At 44.7% G+C, this 19,739-nt stretch overlaps 1 long non-coding RNA gene across 1 annotated transcript in view; it reads right to left on the reverse strand.

Moving 5' to 3' along the window:
* Positions 1 to 18,562: 18,562 nt before the first annotated feature.
* LOC102163283 (uncharacterized) overlaps positions 18,563 to 19,739 on the reverse strand; it is a 38,112-nt gene continuing 36,935 nt past the window's right edge. The window contains exon 7 of the long non-coding RNA XR_014821379.1: positions 18,563 to 19,201. This is a non-coding gene — a long non-coding RNA (uncharacterized LOC102163283). The remainder of the gene's footprint in view (positions 19,202 to 19,739) is intronic.

Raw genomic sequence — 19,739 nt, forward strand, 5'->3', positions numbered from 1 at the left:
TCAGTCCGACTGTCCCTTTCTTCCCAAGATCACCCAGCCTCTGCCTCTGTATTTGTCACTCCTTATCTGTTCAACAATTTTTTTGGGGGGGGGAACCATGATTATGCTGTTCTAGGAAGAGGGGATATGGCATGAACATGAAACGTGGAGCAGACATTCTCACTGGGGATACAACTGTGGAAAGACAAGCCTGTGCCAGCGCTGTGAACGCCCTGCATAAGCCAAGCTGGGAGCGGGTGGGAGAGTGAGGGAGGCTACTGTATACGGGGGTCTCTCGGCAAAGCACTTTGAAAAAGCTTCATGCTCCGCCCTGGCATCTGTCTGCTTGCTCCCCTTTGAAACCGGGATGGCCTCTTCCATAAACCTTCCCCAGGTCCCCTTCCCTCTCCAGCGGCATTCCCTTCAGCTCATCTCTGCTCAAGTTCCTTCATTCCTGGAAAGACACACAGTTCTATCTTTGATTATAATCTACCAGAGCATAAGGGTCTTGTCTACGATTTGCAACAGGTCTTTCTACTCCGCGAGAGAAAGAGTCACAAAGTCCTTCATCTAATCCCTGCAAAACACCTGCAGACTCTGGTTAAGTGTCCCCATTTTTTTTGTCTTTTGAGGGCCGCACCCGTGGCATATGGAGGTTCCCAGGCTAGGGGTCGAATTGGAGCTTTAGCTGCTGGCCTACACCACAGCCACAGCAATGCCAGATCCAAGCTGCATCGGTAACTTATATGACAGCTCATGGCAACACCGGATCCTTAACCCACCGCGCAAGGCCAGGGATCGAACCTGCATCCTCATGGATACTAGTCAGATTCGTTTCTGCTGAGCCACAATGGGAACTCCAAACATCCCCATTTGATAAATAAGGAAAGCAAGGCTTTGTTAATTTTTTAATTTTTAATTTTTTTTTGTCTTTTTGTCCATTTTAGGGCCACACCGCGGCATATGGAGGTTCTGCATATGTCTGCAACCTACACCACAGCTCACAGCAATGCCAGATCCTTAATCCACTGAGCAAGGCCAGGGATTGAACCCGAAACCTCATAGTTCCTAGTCGGATTTGTTTCCGTTGTACCACGACGGGAACTCCAAGGCTTCATTTATTGAAGGGTGCACAACTACTGAGTGCTGGAGCTGGGGTCTGAACCCTGATCGATTTACTTATTTATTTATTTATTTATTTTTTGGTCTTTTTGCTATTTCTTTGGGCCGCTCCCGCGGCATATGGAGGTTTCCAGGCTAGGGGTCGAATCGGAGCTGTAGCCACTGGCCTACGCCAGAGCCATTGCAACGCAGGATCCGAGCCGCGTCTGCAACCTACACCACAGCTCACGGCAACGCCGGATCGTTAACCCACTGAGCAGGGGCAGGGACTGAACCCGCAACCTCATGGTTCCTAGTCGGATTCGTTAACCATTGCGCCACGACGGGAACTCCTGAACCCTGATCTATTTAGCATCGTGGGTTGTACTCTTCCCACCCTGGAGCCTGGAGTGTCTGACAAGTGTTGTCCGTGAGTGATGAGCACAGTGAAGGGATGCGCTTTGTTTCTGGGCAAATCGCTGTGTGCAAGAAGTGAGTAACCCCACCCCCGTCTCCTGGATTGGAAAGCCTTGCTTTGCTGCTAACCCTTGACCACAGGCACCGGATGTGCCCTCGCCTTCTCTGTACACCGAGGTTAGACCACGGGGGCCTCCCAGGTCTTTTCCAGCTCTGACATTCTGAGGACTATCATCTGCTAGGAAGGGGAAGGACGGAGGGTGGGGAGAAGTCACTCACTGCATGAAACCTGATTCTTTAAATTAAGAGACAGAGAACACAACACAAGAGCTTGTTCCTTCCATCCATCACAAGTCACATACGCTTGTGGAATTTAAAATACGATACAAGCGAACTTATTCGTGCAATGGAAACAGACTCACAGACATAGAGAACAGACCTGTGGTTGCCAAGGGAGGGGATTGCGGGAGGGAATGGGAGTTGGGCATTAGCAGATGCAAACTGTTATATACAGAATGGATAAAAAACAGGGTCCTACTGTTGTAGGACAGGGCACGGCACAGGGAACTAAGGTCAGTGTCTTGTGATAAACCACAATGGGAAAGGATATGAAAATAACACATACATCATAATGGAAAAGAATATGAAAAAGAATCTATGTATATCTGAATCACTTTGCCGTACAGCAGAGATTAACACACCATTGCAGATCAACAATACCTCAATAAAATAAAAACTTAAAAATTCAACATATCCTGAATACCTATGACCTGCCAAACTCTGGTGTGTGCTAAGGATATAGCAATAAACTTTTAAATTATTGTCCTTAACCTGTCATATGTCAAGGGAAAGACAAATAACTATTAGGATGATAATAAGGGCTACAATTTACAGGGACCCATCCTCTGCCAGAAATTGTTCAGAGTGCTTGAAACCTTTTAAAACTCATTTTTCTCGTCTCAGCCATCTAGGAGGTGAGTGTTGCTATTATTTCTACTTTACAAGTGAGTAAACTGAGGGACAAAGAGGGGTGTATGCCAAAGAGGTATTGCGAGCATTAGTGGTGCATGAGAAATTGGAACAGCATGGTAAATCAACTCTACTTTAATTAATAAAAAAAGATTAAAAAAATGCTTATTTACAGGGCCTGAGATGTAGAGATGATGATAGGCCGCTAACGTGCAGTGTGAATGACTGGTTTTGTCCCCTTGATAATTGCAGTTATTCCTTGCTTGACCCTTCTGCCACGGGGCATCAGCCACATACATCCATTTGGAGGGGAGGGATTTTTTTTTTTTTTTTTTTTTTTTTTTGTAGCTAGCAGAGAAGGCTTTAGGGTTTTGAAACTCAAAATCCATGGCTTGTGAAGTAACTCAGGACATGGAATAAACTACGCAAGTTAGAGCCAGCTTCCTGCCCTGCACTCACCCTCCCACCCTGTCCCAGGTGGGGAGCAGAAAGTGGTGGGGAGAGAGGCAAGCATGGACCCCTGATCCGTGGAGCAACAGCTCCTCCTCCCACCTGAGCCAGATGTCCAGGGGGCCCTGGGGATCAGAGCCCAGAGCAGAAGCCACGGGTGTAGGTGTTAGATGTGCTGATGGGGCCTGGCCAGGTGCTCCCTGGGCACTGCCTGGAAGCAGAAGAGGTCTGAGCCCTGTGGCCAGCACAGAGCACATAGCAGAATGGATGTCTGTCTCCCTAGGAGCTGTGTGGAAGTAAAACAGCCTTGCTGGACCCGGAGTCCTCTTGAGTGGGAACAAGGGAAAATGCCATCTGGGGGAGATGCTGCCCAGGATGAGTGGTGAGTGGATATCTCAGGGCACAGAGGCAGGAGGGGGGCCCCTAGAGGGCAGGGGGGCTCTGTCTGCTTCGCTCACTGCTCCATCCCCAGGGCCTGGGTCAGGTAGCAGCGATCCATCCACGTTCGTTCAATGGATGTGAGCTGCCTCTGGGATCAGGGTGTGGGGTTTCAAACCTCAGCTCTGTCTGGGATGCTGTCATTTTTGAGTACGTCTCTTCCCTGCTCTGTGCCTCGAGTGTGAAATGGGGATAAAAATAGCGCAGACCGGTACTGATGAGAGATAAAGAGAGAGAATGCATTCAAAACACTTAGTGTCTGGCGCCGCACAAATGCTCAAGAAGTATTTGCTCTTGGTCATAGATGCCACCACCCCCACCCTTGCCCTGCACCTGAGGACCTCTGCCCGCGTCCCCAGCCCAGCCCTGAACTTAGACACAACCTTGAAGAAAAGATGAGGACTCCAGGACTGGCTAAGATCGAGTTCCCACCGTCACGACACAGCGGAGACTTCTAATACCCCTGAGAGAAATGAACCTAAACGCCTGAAAAAAGAAGTTACTTTCCTTGTGCAATGACTTTTGTAGCTGGATAATCATACTCAAGAAGAATGAAAGCCTGTGAAAATCAGGTGTCCTTCAGAGAGCCTTGCTAATAGCATTTAAATTAAACAGCTTTTTCCCTCACAGGCATGTTTACTCACGGAACAACCTACCTCTCCCCTTGTCTTTCTAGAAAAAGCCCAGTCTTCCAGGGGCGTTATCATTTGCCAGTGCTGCTAAGGAATGGACTGGAAAGCAAAGAGGACAAGTCTGGGGAACAGAACTCCGTCCTTCCCCCTGAGAGAGCACTGGGCTTCCGTGGGGAAACTCAGGCCCAAGGGTTTTATTTCTTGTTAAGATATGCTCTCCTGATGGTGAGTGATAAATACTGCCATTAATCTTTTTAATTTTTTATAATTAAATTTTTAAATTATATTTATAGTTGTACAACCATCATCAATGAATCTTTATTTATTTTGCTTTTTTTTTTTTTTTTCTTCAGGTCTGCACCTGCAGCATATAGTAGTTCCCAGGCTAGGGGCTGAATTGGAGCTGCTGGCCTACACCACACCACAGCCACATGAGATCTGAGCCTTGTCTGTGACCTACACCACAGCTCATGGCAGCATTGGATCCTTAACTCACTGAGCAGGGCCAGGGATTGAACCTGTGTCCTCATGGATACTAGCCAAGTTTGCTTCCACTGAGCCATGGGAACGCCAGTATTAATTAATTAATTATTATTATTATTGTTTGTTGTTTTGCCTTTTCTAGGGCCGCTCCTGCAGCATATGGAGATTCCCAGGCTAGGGGTCTAATTGGAGCCGTAGCCACCGGCCTGCACCAGAGCCACAGCAACTCGGGATCCGAGCCGTGTCTGCAAACTATACCACAGCTCACAGCAACGCCGGATCCTTAACCCACTGAGCAAGGCCAGGGATCGAACCCACAACCTCATGGTTCCTAGTTGGATTCATTAACCACTGCGCCACGATGGGAATTCCTATTTATTTTTTTAACTCTGGGAGTTCCCTGGTGGCCTAGCAGTTAGGGATTGCATTGTCGCTGCTATTGTGCAGGTTCAGTCCCTGGCAGGGAACTTCTGCATGCTGCGTGCGGGGCCAAAAAAAAAAAAAAAAATCTGTATTTACCTGGCTTCCCACTTATCTAAATGCCGATAGGTGACTGACTGTCCTATTTGCCCAGGTTGTCTCCATTTTAACACCGAAATCCTCATATCCTGGGAAACCCCGTTGGTCCCAGACAAACAAAAATGGTCCAAATGTTCTAGATAATCCCTAAGTACCAGCGACAAATCAGGTAGACTTGTCAGCCCAAGGGAGTGTCTGTAGACCTTTTTTTTTTTTTTTTAAATAGGCAAGGAAATTTCCTTGTTTCAAATCAGAAGAGCTCACCTGAGAGGGGAAAACAAAACTGATTCCCTGGGGTGCTTCCCACTCTGCTCAGTACTGGCGAGCCTGGCCCTGGAGACCCTGCAAAGGGAGTGCCGCCTGCTTGACCTGACAATGAGGACATGGGAGGGCAGAGAGAAGACTGTTTCAAACCCCAGTCTTGGCATCCTTCCCATAAAGGCCCTCGCTTTTGGTTAGGCTCCTGCATCCTCAACAAATCCTAGCCGCTGCACGGGGCAGTCCCTGAGCCACTGTCACGTCTGTCTGTCTGTGTGGAGCCTTGTGGTTTGTCCCCATGCAAGAATAGCTCCGGCATGGTGGTTCCCTGCAGGACACACGGAGTGGCTGCCCCAAGCCTCTCTGGGTGCATCCCTTTCCTTCAGACCAAGTGTTTTTTTTCTGTTTTGTGGTGTCCTCAGACCTGGTCCACTGCCTGCGGATCGAGTTTCTGGTCACAGAGAATGCAGCACAGCCTGTTTCTACACCTGAAGGATGCGTGCGAGGGCCATGACTGGGGACAGTTAGCTCTGAGGCTGGATTCCTGAGGCCATAGTGCCCCTGCCATGAGTCAGGGTTTCTCATGAGATGGCAGTTGAGGTGGTGGCAGGCCTGTGGTCATCCGAAGGCTTGACTGGGGTCAGAGGGTCTGCTTTCAAGATAACTCATCACCTGGCTATTGGCTAGAGGCCTCAGTTCCTCACCATAGGACCTCTCCTGGGTGTCTGGGTGTCTTCATGACATGACAGTTAGCTTCCCTGGAATCAAGTGATCCAAGAGCAAGAAAGCAAACAGGGAGCCATGGTGCCTTTCGAGACCCCAGTCACGCATCATCTCTCCATATTCTATTTGTTAGAAGAAAGTCACCAAGTCTAGTCTCATTCAAGGGGAGGGGAATTAGGGAGAGAAAAATATCAAAGGATTTGTGCGCATATTTAAAAACCACTGTTTCCTAAAACATTAAAGGGCTGGACTGTGGATGACGTCCCACAAAGGTTGGTTTTGGTAGTAACGCAGGAGGAAAAACATGAGCTTCAAGTCAAATCTGGGTTTGATACAAGGCTTTGCTTCTTTCTAGTTCGTGGGATCTGGGACAAAATGATCATTTCTAAACCTTAGTTTCTCCATCTGTAAAAGGAAGATAACAATAGTAATTCTTTCACTGAGTTACCATTATAATTAAGAGATGACCAATCCAGGGACACGTCCAAATGGTATAGGGCACCATGCTTTATAATTTGACAGAGCACTCTTTAAGAAAATGCAAAATTACATTTAGGACAAAATGAACATGTGAACACACAATGAAGATTTATTTAGAGATGACAAAAAACAACACATTTTAAAAGCTGATAAATACCACAAATATCACAAGACCCAGAAAAATGCCAATTAAAAAGTTTAACTACCTAAACATACCTCTTTGAAATACCTTCTGTCCTACATTTTGACTGTACATTTTTGTTCATTCCTAAACCTGACAAAATTTTGTAAAATTTTCTATAGTCAGAAGAGAAAGATAATTCAGTCTTGCCAAAATTTGGTTTTCATTATTGAGAGCTTGTTATTCAGCTTCACAACTCATTATTCATAGTGTCAGGCACTTTTTTAGGGTTGCTGTTGAGTTTAGAAAACTTCTATCACGTTTCCTTTATAGAGGAGCTCAGGGCATTTCGAGGTCCTGAGTAGTGAATTGATGGCACCTGTTACCCAGGGCCACTGGGGGGCCTGACAAGGGAGGGGCTTGAAGCTTCAGCTTCCCTGTAACTCTTCCCCTGGAAGCAGGTAAGTGTGTGGCAGGAGAGTGGCATTTACAAGGTAGTCAGGAAATGGGAGAAGCACGGGGACAACACTCATCTTCCTGCTCCATTGCCCCAGGCAAAATCAGGGACTTTTCCGCCTTGATTTCATCTTCCTCCTTTCCCAGTAGCCCCTCCAGGGCCACTCCGAAGGTAAGGACAAAAATATACCCCCTGTAATGATTCAGTGGAAGGAATACTGGGCTCAGAATGAAAAGACCGGGGTTTGAGTCCTGTGTTTGTCACCAGCTGTGTGACTTTAGCAAATTACCCAACCTCTCTGTGTCTCAGTTTCCGCATCTCTGTGATGGGCATCGCTAGGCCAGTTCCATGGGCTGCTGTAGAGATTAACAGCAGGATATAGGTTAAAAGGCTTTGTAAATTGTAAGCAATTTTACTAACATAAAGTGTTTTTATTTTGTTGTCTGAAAGTTAGAGGAGCCAGTTTGGACACTATCCAATGTCTGTGAGCATCTTCAATTCTTGTTCTCTGTGGCCTAAGAAAATGGAAATTCACGTTGGACTTGAAGCACATTTGGCATAAAGACTAGGAAAATGGTCCACTCTTTCCACAGATATTGAGTCCCAGCTCATAATTTGTGCGAGAGATGGGAATTCAAAGACAGAGAAGCCACAATCCTGGCCTTTTGTAAACAGATGGATGAGTAAATGAAGTCCCAGCCCGGCACCTGCAGGTTACAGCCTTGGCTCTGGGTCTCCATGCCTCTTTTTGCCAAGGGGTGTGGCTAACTGTCCGAGAACTGTGTGGGAACAAATGGGTGAAAGCCTGCAGGTCGCAGAGAATCCATGCACAGGTGTCCGACAAAGCCGTTAGAAGGTTGCACAGAGCCTGGCTGAGACTGGCTGTTCTCCTCGGGGAATTTTCAGGAAGCTTTGAAGTGCCGCCAGGGCAAGGGAGGCTGCCCCATCCTGGAGGTGCATTCACTTGTAATTTACTCCTCCACGTGGGCTCTGGAGCGCCAGTCTCATAAATACATCACCCACGCAGCCCTGCCCTGTGTTAAGGGAAGATGGACAGAGGAAGGGGGGGCCCGGGGGGAGGAGTCCCTAAATTAAGAAGGTCCCTGGGAGTAACTGGCCTACAGACACGACTGAGTCCCCCCAGTTTCTCTCCTTGAAGCATAAATATTTCCAACTAAGATCACAGACTCCCTTGTCATAAAAATCAATGAAACCACAAGGGAAAATGACCTCCCGCTTGACTGCACCAGAGCTATCTCAAACCAAGTCATTTCCCCTCCCACAGGGGCCAGTGTGCTGGGGCTCAGGGATTGACATCTACCCTCGCTGCTGAGAAGGTGAGGTGGAGAGGAAACCAGGTGGATGAGGTTCGTGCCCGTCTTGTTTTCCTTGCTACCTTTTGTGATGGCTTTGGAGCAACTCCTGTGGCAACAGGAGACTTTCCCCTGGGTCCAAACTCCAGCTCCTCTGATTACTGGCTGGCTGTCTTTGGGCAAAGTGGAAGCTCATCCCAATGTCCTCATCTAGTAAGAAGAAGATGATGACGTATGGTCTGCCTACTCCACAGGGGAGGTGACAGATCAAGAAATCTGTCTATGCAAATGCTTTGGAAGCCATAAACCTCTGGATAAATAACAGGTTTTATTAATAAAAGATAAAAGTGCCAAACTTCGGCTGTACCTATTAGAACTCCTTATGCTGCAAGTCACAGAAAACCTAATTCAAACTGGCTTAAACCACATGGGGGTATTTTGGCTTCCATAACTGAAAGGGGCTGAGGGGGGATGGATACAGGTGAGATTTAGATTCAAACAGTGTCACCAAGGGCCAGAGCCTCCCCATCTCCCACAGTGACTACAGCCCCCATATCTTAACAAGATGCCATCCAGAGGAAGGGTGGTCCTCTTTCCAGCAACTTTTGTTGAAGAGAGATGGGGAGAGAGGAGTGAGGGACCCTTCTCTTTCCAGACATTTCATTGGCTCTCTTTAAAGGATAAGATATGCTGATTGGCTGATGAGGATCAAGGCCCATCCCTGGATATGGGGGCAGGATCATGATGCCAATCAAACCACATTTGGAGGAGTTATTTTATCAGAAGAGTGAGTGGATGCTGAGTTGCAAAAACAATCTATCGAGTACAGTCCGCCCCCTTCGCCTACTCAATATCCACACTCACCCATAGCCCCATAAATATGCCTTCAAATACACCCACTCTTTACACAAATACAAGCAACCTCTTTTCCTGAAAGGACAAGCCAGTCTGGTTCTCCGGAACAGAAACTCATAAATGGAATTCGTGTGGTCCTGTGTGGTCCAGTGAGACTAAATGGTAAATTGAATCACTGTCATGCACTCAGTAAACAGTAATGGAGAGACCAGGGTAACGCAGTACAGGAAACAACTCTCGGTCTCACCTACCCACAGCCCATGTCATTTCTACCAGAAATCACACGGATATCCTGCCCCAGCAGCAAGTATCTATCTCCCACAGTCCTGGCCTCTGGAAGACTCCCCTTTGCCCTTTGCCCTCTGTGGCTCCTGCTCATCTCTTTGGGAAAATGTCTTCCATGAATTGTCCTTCATGGACCATATGACATGTGCATCATGGAGGATGGCCCTTCTCGGGGATGCAGTGTTTTAGTGGCTCACTTCCTATGATGTGAGTTTAGGCGCCTGGAGATCAATCTCACAGACCACTGTGGGCCAAGTTCGAGCCTTCTGTGGCAAGATGACGCCCTTAAAAAGTTAACGGGATCCCACTTTATCCGCTTCTGGCTAATGCCATGGTTAGTAATGACAGTCAGAGATCTTCTTTTACTTTTGAATGGATCAGGTTCAGTTTAATCTGCTCTTTCTTGGAAGACCTTGCTGAAGAAGTTATCAGCATACTCCAAAATTTGAAATTTTTGTTACAATATCCTTTCATCTTAAAGCCTTGGGAAGCACACAGTCTGAATCTCAAGGCTTAAGAGGCAACAGGTTAACCAGCTGTTTACTCTGACTTGAAAAAGAATTACTAACTTCTCCTATCAGTTCTTTCCCTTCACCCACATGCCTCTGCTTAGCCTTGCAACATCCCACTTCTGGCATTAGATTTATCTGTTAGGAATCTCTTGGTTGCAACTCAAACTAACTTGGGCAGAAAAGAAATTTAATGTGGGGGGCTAGAGAATTGAAGGAGACCAGTAAGCATGGTTGGGAAACCTCAGCAATGATCCCCTTGGAAGAGCTGCCAGGTCAGTGCTTAAGGCACTGCAGCCAATCCCTGCTTATTTATTTGCCCTCTGCTCAAAATTCCAATCCCAGGAAAGGAATGTCAGATTGGTCAAGCTTGGGTCACCTGTCCACCTCATGGCTAGGAGTAGGTAGGACCTATCAGACTCTGTTTGGTGCAGAAGAGATGATTCCAATAAAGGAAACTAGGGTGCTGTTAGGGAGAAGCGATGCAGAGAAGTCCAAATCCTGCAAACTCCCTGTGCCTAGCAACGTTGATCATATGGCACTGTGGCTGCTATTCCAATTCAGTCCTGGCAGGTGGATCAAAATGAGAACAAGTTGGATATGACGCTTAGAGGAAACCAAATGGCAGTTAGGTGAATGCCAAGGACAGTGAGTGCTCCCAACCAACACTTGTCCTTTGATGTCATCTTCAGGGACAAAATCTCACTTACTCAGGCTCTTAGGGGTTAAAATGTAACAAAACAAAAACATGTTTTAACTGATGTCTGTTTGTTCATTGCCGATATTCGTATCTAAGGAACAAATACAAATGTACCTGGCTGTCAGCATATGATATAAGCTCAGAAGCTAGTGATTTACTCTTCTTATTCACTCATTTAATCAATCATTTAATAAATATTTATTAAGCAGTTTCTTAATCCTGGGCGCTATCTAGGAGCTAAGGAGATATGAACGTGGATGACATAGTCTCTGTCCTCAGAGGCTTAATACTACTTGTGGTTGATACAAGCAGCAGTAATACTTCGGTCTATTGGAAGCAATGGTTCAATGTGAAGGCTCTGAAGTCAGACATAGAAAAGTGCAGCACTGGGTTTAAATCCCGGCCATGTGATCTTGGGTAAGTTACTTAAGCTTCCAAACCTCAGTTTTCTCATTTCTATAATGGGGATAATAATAGTTCCTAATTCAAAGGGTTATTATTCTCCTCCAATTGATTAATAGACTCAATGTAATCCCAATCAAATCCCAGTGTATTTTTTAAATGGAAATTGATAAACACAATGAGTCTGAAATATATATTAAATACAAAGGGTCAAGAAGAGCCAGGACAATCTTGAAGAACAGAGCAGGAAGGATCAGATTTTCATATCACAGGCCCTGTTGTAAGGCTACAGTAACTCAGACTGTGTGATATTTTGGCCCAAGAATAGACAAATAGACTAATAGAATAGTCTAGAACCAGACCAACACATATAGGTCACTTAATTTATTAATTTATGACAAACACAGACAGTACTGCAGAACAGTGGGGAGAGTTTTTTTTAATAACAATATTCTTTGTGTCTGGCTTATTTCATTTAGCATAATGTCTTCAAGTTTCATCCATATTGTAGTCTATGTCAGAGTTTCATTCCTTCTTAAGGCTGAATAATATTTCATTGTACATATATATATTTTGTTTATTCATTCATTGGTTGATGGACATTTAGGTTGTTTACCTTTGGGGTATTATGAATAATATTGCTTTGAACTCTGGTATATAAATATCTGCTCAAGTTCCTGCTTTCAATTTTTTTGAGTATATATTCTGAAGTGAACTTGCTGGACCATATGCTAATTTCACGTTTAATTTTTTTGAGGAACTGCCATCCATTTTCCATGGCGGCTGCATCATTTTACATTCTTGTCAGCATTGCACAAAGTTTCCAATTTCTCATCATCTTTGCCAACACTTATTCTCTAGCTTTGTTTGTTTTTGTTTTTGATAATGGCCATCCTAATGGATATGGTCCAATTTCTAAATTTACTTACTGTACTTCTAAATAAGTGTCTCACTTCAGCTCATCATAGTCACTGGTCACTATCCTATGAAATTTAACAATTAACATTTAATGGGTGCATGTCATAGGCACTGAACTGAGTAATTTATTATCTTATTTAATCCCCACAGTGATTCTTTGGCAAACTTTTAACTGAAAAATAACATATATAAAGGAAAGTGCACAAATCATAAGTGTGCACTTATGATTGATGCACAATCATAAGATTGATGAGTTTTCACAAAGTGAATACAGTGATGTAACCAGAACCTAGATCTAAAGCTAAAACATTACCATCATCCCAGGATTCCCCTTGGTGCTCTCTCCCAGTTTTACCCAGTCCCCCACTGCCCACCCACCCCCAAAGAAAGCAATGAGAATTAATACATTGACTTTTAGAAACCCATGGATTAGTTTTGCCTGTTTTTGAATTTTATAAATGGAATCATAGAATACAAATTCTGTTGTGTATTGCTTCTTTTCCTAAGTATATGTTAAGAGATTCATTCATGTTTCACACATAATAATAGTTCACTTATTCTCTGTTAACCTAAAACAATAAAATAGCTAGTTATTTAACCAGCATAACAGGTTTATTCAGGAGCAGCAAAGAATGGCAATTTGGGACATGCAACTATGGCAGACCACAAGCAAATCCAATAAAGCCAAGCAGAGGAAACTCTTTTATAGAGGAGAAAGGAGAATTTGGGAGGGGCTGTTATAAACAAAAAGTCCATTGGTGGAAACTGGGAGTTGGAAGTATAATGGCTTTTCATTGGCTGGGTTCTGACAGCTCTCATTGGCTGAGCTATTGCCAGTCAAAGAGAAAACCTTTCTCTTGCTGGTGGTAGTAAAGTAGTATCACTTCCTGCTAGAGATGCAAAATACATCTCTTCCTGTTGGATCTGTATTGAGGTGGAGAGGTACATATGTGAAGCCTCCCCTTCTGACCTCCTGATCCCATTTTTGTGAGGTTTTCCTTTATTAATTTTCACATCTTATTGCTAAATAGTATTCAAATTTATAATTATATCACAATTTATTTATCCATGCTACTGTTGAGGGAGTATTTGGTAGTTTCCCATCTTTTGGTAGTTTCCCATCTTAGGCTATTACTAATAGTTCTGCTGTGAACATTCTTTTGGTAAATATCTTTTGATGAACATCATCAAAACATATGTACACACAATTCTATTGGGTATTTATCTACCACTGAAACCGCTAAATCATAGGATATGCATATGTTTAGCTTTAGGGCTACTTCCAAAGGGGTTGATAAATACAGATATCTACCATAGAATATGAGAGGCTGAGAAGCTCTAAACACTTGCTCACATTAGGTATCATTTCTCTTTTCCATTGTAGCCATTTTGGTGAATGCTATGGCCTGAATGTTTGTGGCTTCCTCAAATCCTCATGTTGAAACCTAATCTCCAATGGGATGGCACTTATAGATGTGGCCTTTAGGAAGTGATTAGGTCATGAGGGCAGAGTCCTCATGAATGGAATTAAAGGCCCCAGAGAGATTCTTTATCTCTTCTAGCTGGGGGGGTCACAGCTAGAAAGCACAGTCTGTGGACCAGAAAGTGGGTCCTTATCAAACACTAAATCTGTGCCTAGACTGTGGGACTTTGCAGCCTCCGGAACTGTGAGAAAAACATTTCTGTGGTTTATCAGCCACTTAGTCTATGGCATTTTGTTACAGCAACCCAAATAGACTAAGACTGTATACATAGTGGCATTGCTTTATGTTTTTAATTTGCATTTATTTGATGAACAGTGAAATTGAGCCTGATTGTCATATATGTGTGGGCCACTTGGATATCTTCCTTTGTGCAGTATCTGTTCTTTTGCCTATTTTTCTATTGATTTGTCTTCTCTCATTAAATATGAAAGTTCTTGGTATAGTCTAAAAATGAGTCCTTTTTTATATTGCGTATTGCAAATATCTTTTTCTCACTTGCCTTTTCTCTCTTGTAACTATGTCTTTTGATGAGGTCAGGTTTTAAATTTAGTCCAATTTATTGTTTTATTTTAATGGTTAAAACCTTCCATGTACCTCTTTAAAAATCTTTCATCTTCCAAGGTCATGAAGACATTTTATGTTTCATTCTAGAATATTTTATCAGTTTTTCTTTTACATTTAGATGTATAAGTCATCTCAATAAATTTTTGTGTCTTGCATGAAATAGAAATTTGAGATTCATTTTTTTCCCAATTGAATTACATTGCAAATTGAGCCTAGTCCAAATATTAATTCCTTTCTGAAATATGTCTACAGAATACTAGTTAGAATTAGCTGATCAATTAACGTTTAAAAATTAATTTGCTAGATCTTTTTTGCGCATCTAGTATTTGCTAGTTTAGCTTGGTTGGTAAGGAAAGCCCTCTCAGAGCTGACACTTGAGCTCAGACCTGAGTAATGAAACAATTAAAGTGGAGCTGGGAAAAAAAAAATTCCCGGAAGAGGAAACGAGTCAGTAGGTAGGTCAAAGCTTGATGTGTTCAAGGCACCTGACAGGAAGGCTGGTAAGGCTGAAATACAATGTTCAAGAGAGAGAAGCACGCGATCATTCTTTCAAATGTGAGATCACAGGAGAGGGAACCAGACTGGCATCTCCAAGGGACAAGGGAGCAGTGTCCACAAAAGTGCTGAGGGCAATCCTCTCTGTCAAGAGTGAGGGCACAATCTAGACATCTCAGGCTCACAAGAACTCAAATTTTCCCTAGAAAGCAAGCTTTCTTGGGACTTTCACACGGTGGTCTACTCCTGCATGGCGAGGACAAGAAGAGGATGCCAGGGGCTGACCCGGAAGACCGAGGAGGGCGCACAGCTGTGAGAGCAGCGCACCTCCCCCTGGGAAGACTGCGCAGGCCATGGCAGGCTTGGAAGAGGTTTGTGAGTATTTTTTGCTTCTGCCTGTGCCCCTTCCAATCCCTGCTCCACAAGTGTTGCTTGGGTAAACTTTGCAGAATTTGAGGTTTACCTTCTCCCCTCAGTTTAAAATCCTCCAATGGTTCCCCATAAATCTCAGAATCAAATCCAACTTTCAGTGTGATGGGAAGGTCCCTTTGCTGTTGGCCCCCGCCTGTCTCTCACCGCTCTGGATGGCGGCTCACACCCTCTGCGACCTTTTAGGGACTTCTTACAGCTGTGGGCCATTCCGGAGCTTTTGTGCCTGCTGCTCTCTCTTTGCAAGGAAACTCTTCTTCCGCTCTTTTCCCTGGTAGAGGCTTCCTTATTTTTCAAACCTCATTATCTTGGGGGGCACGTCCTTGGCCACCTTGTGCGCCCCTCCTCCCCACTTCTGGTTTCAGTCTCTTGGTTTTACCCCGGATTTCTCTGTGTTACTCACCTCTGGTACCAATCTGTGTCTATTTAATTGTTTATTTATTCTCTGTTCTCCTCACTAGATAATTATCTCCTTTTGAGAATAGTAGAATATTTTCGTCGTGGTCGAAGTTTCCAGAATGGCTTCTCTGTCGTCATCCTGCTTAGGTTAAAATTTCTGCCACATCGCTTGCTCTGCTGTCTCAGGAACTCCGAGTCTCGGTTTCCTCACTTGCAAAGCAATGTGGTCTTTTTGCCTGTAGCACCTGGCACAGAGAAGGCACTCAGGAAGGTGTGTGGAATGAATCCCAGCTGATAGGCAGAGTTCCGGGGTGGGAACCTCTCAGGAAGGGAGGGAGGATAACTCTCTCCAGTCAATCTTTTTCTTTTCCTGCTTTATTTTTTTTTTAGGGCTGCACCCACGTCTGTGACCTACACCACAGCTCACAGCAACGCTGGATCCTTCACCCACTAAGTGAGGCCAGGGATCCAACCCGAAACCTCACGGTTCCGAGTCAGACTCATTTCCGCTGCGCCACGATGGGAACTCCCACTCTGGTCAATCTTGATTCCTCCCCTCCCAAGGAGGAGCGCTCAGCCTCCTCTCCAGGACCATTAGGCCCTGGGGGTTGTGAGGAAAATCTCAAAAATCCAGCTTGTTTTTTGTTTATCCTTATCCACGTGTTGACCTAAGGAATTCAGGATATCTCAGAGAGCAAAAATTTTCCAAATATGTCACTGTCTGACTATTCTGATGAGGCTGTATAAATACGGTGTTACCTTCGGACCCAAATTTCCCTCCACATGGATGTCTTAATGAAGGACCACCAGGAGGAGGCAAAGGCATCAGGAACCCATTCTGCAGATGGAAGACCTCACGATCTTCTCCAAGATCCCCAGAGCCCATGAACTCATATAAGTTGTCACGTATCTGCAAGAGGAGGTCCCTGGCTCCCAGGGGTCCCTTCTCCAAAAGTGAATATTCTCTTTTTATTCTTGTGGTGGAAGCAGCGTCCGCATAGGACTTCTCTACTCTGAGTTTCTAGAAGCAAGAGAGTTGACCCACCTCAATGTAGTCACAAGATCTGTAGGAGAGTCCATTACGGATTGTGAGCTGGTACATAGCAACATTACAACAGCCAAAACAACCAACTCAAATGCCCATCAGTGCATAAACAGATAAACAACATGAATGCAGAAAAAGGAATGAAGTACTGACACGCTCCAACATGGGTGAACCCTGAGGACATTATGCGAAGTCAAAGAAGCCAGACACAAAAGACCACATATTATATGATTCCACTTAGATGAAATGTCCAGAGCAGGCCAATTTCTAGAGTTAGAGAGTAGATTAATGGTTGCTTAGGGCTGGTGGGGACAGTTGGGAGAAATGGTGCCATGGCTGCTAATGGGTAGGGGGGTTCTTTTTGGGGTGAAAATGTTCTAATATTGATTGTGGTGATGGTTGCACAACTCGGTGAATATACTAAAAACTATTGAATTGCACACTTTAAATATGACTTGTATACCAATAAAGTTGTTAAAAAGAATAGATCTAGAAAAGAGTTGGGGGGGTGAGGAAAAAAGAATTGCTTTTGCTATCTAAGTGTTTTCCCATGTTATCTAGTCCTGCAAACAGTCACCTTGCAGGAGAAGAAGAAAGCTCTTAACAGTGGGTTTAAGACAAATGTCTGATCATTAACCCTTCCTCCCCCACCTCAGCAGAGAATAGTCAGATATCAGAGTAGGCTGTAGCTGGGTAGCCTTTAAGACTCACTTTTGCAAACTCTGAGCTTCTCTATTTCCTTCTTTCTTCTTCTCCTTAGGGACTCAACTGTCATATGGGGAGACCAAGTGGACCAGAGCTTGGCTTACAGAACTGGGACAACCAGTCTGTCTGGAAAGTTCCTTGGGTGCAGCACTGATTCTGGGGACTTCAAGTGCATGTTGAATCATGTGCTTGTCAAATTCAAGGTTGCCCTGCAGCTTTTCTCTCTGCAGGATGCTGGTCCCTTCCTGGAGAAAGCTTGTGGTCAAGAAGGGAGATTGGCCAATTTGTGTCAAGAAAGAGCTCAGGGATGCAGGTCAAGTTCCTGCTTTCTTCTCGATGAGGTATTCAACTTGAGGCTGGCCAAGGGATGTCAGCTATGGAGGTATGGCCCTAACCTTTTCACGTATGCCACCAAATTCAACATGTAAAACAAACAACCGATGCCATTCTCTGTCAAACTGCACACTGAGATTGTACCCCTCAAAGCAACGTGGGTCCAATTTACTCTAAGAGCTACAAGACATAGGGTAAGGCCACACTCAAGCCATTGCCAAAGGAAGCAACAGAGTCTGCTGGAGTATTCCAGAACTTTGCCTTGATTAAGACAGATGTAGTGGGGCAGAAACAGCTGGATACATATACTCATGCGGGGCAAACCAGGGTTAACCATTAGTACTTTAGCTCCTGAAGACAGTGTCACAGTATGGTTGTCAGGGTAATAAATGCTGGCTGGTTTCACATTACTTTGAGTCTCTTGATCCACTCAAATATGCCACCAAAAATTCTAGTTTTGACAAAGCCGAGAGCCACAGATTACCTACTTATTCCCTAAAGTCCCCCTCTGATTAAGATCATCAGGTAAAATACTGGACCCCCAGTTAAATTTGAATTTGAGAGAAACAAGTAGATTTTTAGTGTGAGCATGCCCCATGTAATAATGTTTATGTGAAATTCAAATTTAATTGGGATTTTTTTTTTTTCAGGACTGCACCCTCGACATATGGAGGTTCCCAGGCTAGGGGCTGGATTGGAGCTGTAGCCACTGGCCTATGCCACAGCAACGCAGGATGCAAAATCACGGCAACACTGGGTCCTTAACCCACCGAGCGAGGCCAGGGATCCAACCTGCGCCCTCACGGGATGCTAGTCAGATTCGTTTCCACTGAGCCACCACAGGAACTCCAAAGTCTTCTACTTTTTATTTGCTAAATTTGGCAACCTTACCTCTGATTTCCTTCTAGTCACCACATAATGATAAATGCAGCCCCACCTCAGGGCCAACATCTTGTAATGTGCGCCACCTAGTGGTACATGAACAACGAGGAAACCAAGAAACAACTTGAAAACAGGAATCCAGAAAACCGACAAGGAACAACTAACTACGCTTTACTTTTTAAAATTCTTTAAAAATTTTTTTTTTCTTTTGACTTACTCTTTTGGATGTGGTGTCTGTAATCCTATCAACAGCTTTGCATGTCCAGCGACTATCTGAAATCCCTGGTAAATCAGCCAGTGTTGAAGCAGCAACTCTCACTGGGCTGAGGCCTTGCCTCCTCCATGAACACCTGAAGGCAAATACACAGCCTTGTCCTTGATCTGTTGCGGCTGCTAACATTCCTAGTAGTTGCTTTACAATAAGCACGTGGCATCCAGCCACATCGCTCAAGTACAACAAATGTCAGGCTGGTGCAATTTTATTAAACACAACCAGGCCTGTAGGGAGACTTGAGGAAGTTTGCTGTTTCACCAAGAGGGTATCGGCTAAGTGCCAGAGGGAACTGGCCCCATCCAATGGGCTGCTGGCAGCACATTGCAATCACCTGAGTGTTTTTAAAATTACCAGTTCCAGTGCCTCCCCCTCCTCTCTTCCCTTTTCCTCCTTCCCCCTCCCCCTCCTTCTCTTTTTTTCCTTCTGTTTAAATTGTGTGAGTTTATACCTCCAAGTAGTATTACTTTCTAAAGTAGTGCAGCAGGCAGAACTGAAGACAATAAGAGATGGGCACTGAAACTGGACTTCACATTTTTTCTTTTCTTTTTAGGGCGGCACCCTCAGCATATGGAGGGTCCCAGGCTAGGGGTGGAAACAGAGCTACAGCTGCTGGCCTATGCCACAGCCACAGCCACGCCAGATCCGAGCCGTGTCTGCAACCTACACCCCAGCTCATGGCAGTGCCGGGTCCCTGACCCACTGAGCGAGGCCAGGGATCGAACCTGCATCCTCACGGATACTAGTAGGGTTCGTTACCGCTGAGCCACGACAGGAACGCCTTCGCTGGAAAACTTGAGATGTTTTACGGACATAGTCTCATCCTCAGCATATCCACTGAGGCCATCTCTGTGTTCTTTAGTTTTACAGAGAGGGCTGAAAGCTAGAGGTGCTTCCCTGTCTCCAATTCAGTTTCTGTGGTTCTGTGATTTCATAACAGATACCCATTATGAGATGGTATAGAAACGCCATTGGCACTTTAGCCCAGGTGAAAATTCTGAAGCTCAGTTTGTTCTTTGAATAGGTTTTAGAATAAACTGGAGGGTGAGAGAGAGTTTGGGGATGGAAATTTAATTTCAAATACTCTCCAAATTGACAAGGCGTCTCTATAGTTACCACAGTA

The sequence above is a fragment of the Sus scrofa genome, chromosome 12 (assembly GCF_054392235.1).
Source record: "Sus scrofa isolate SSC_HxYL_T2T_F1_AM1 chromosome 12, Sscrofa_HxYL_maternal_Yorkshire_Landrace_v2.0, whole genome shotgun sequence".
NCBI classification, from domain to species: domain Eukaryota; kingdom Metazoa; phylum Chordata; class Mammalia; order Artiodactyla; family Suidae; genus Sus; species Sus scrofa.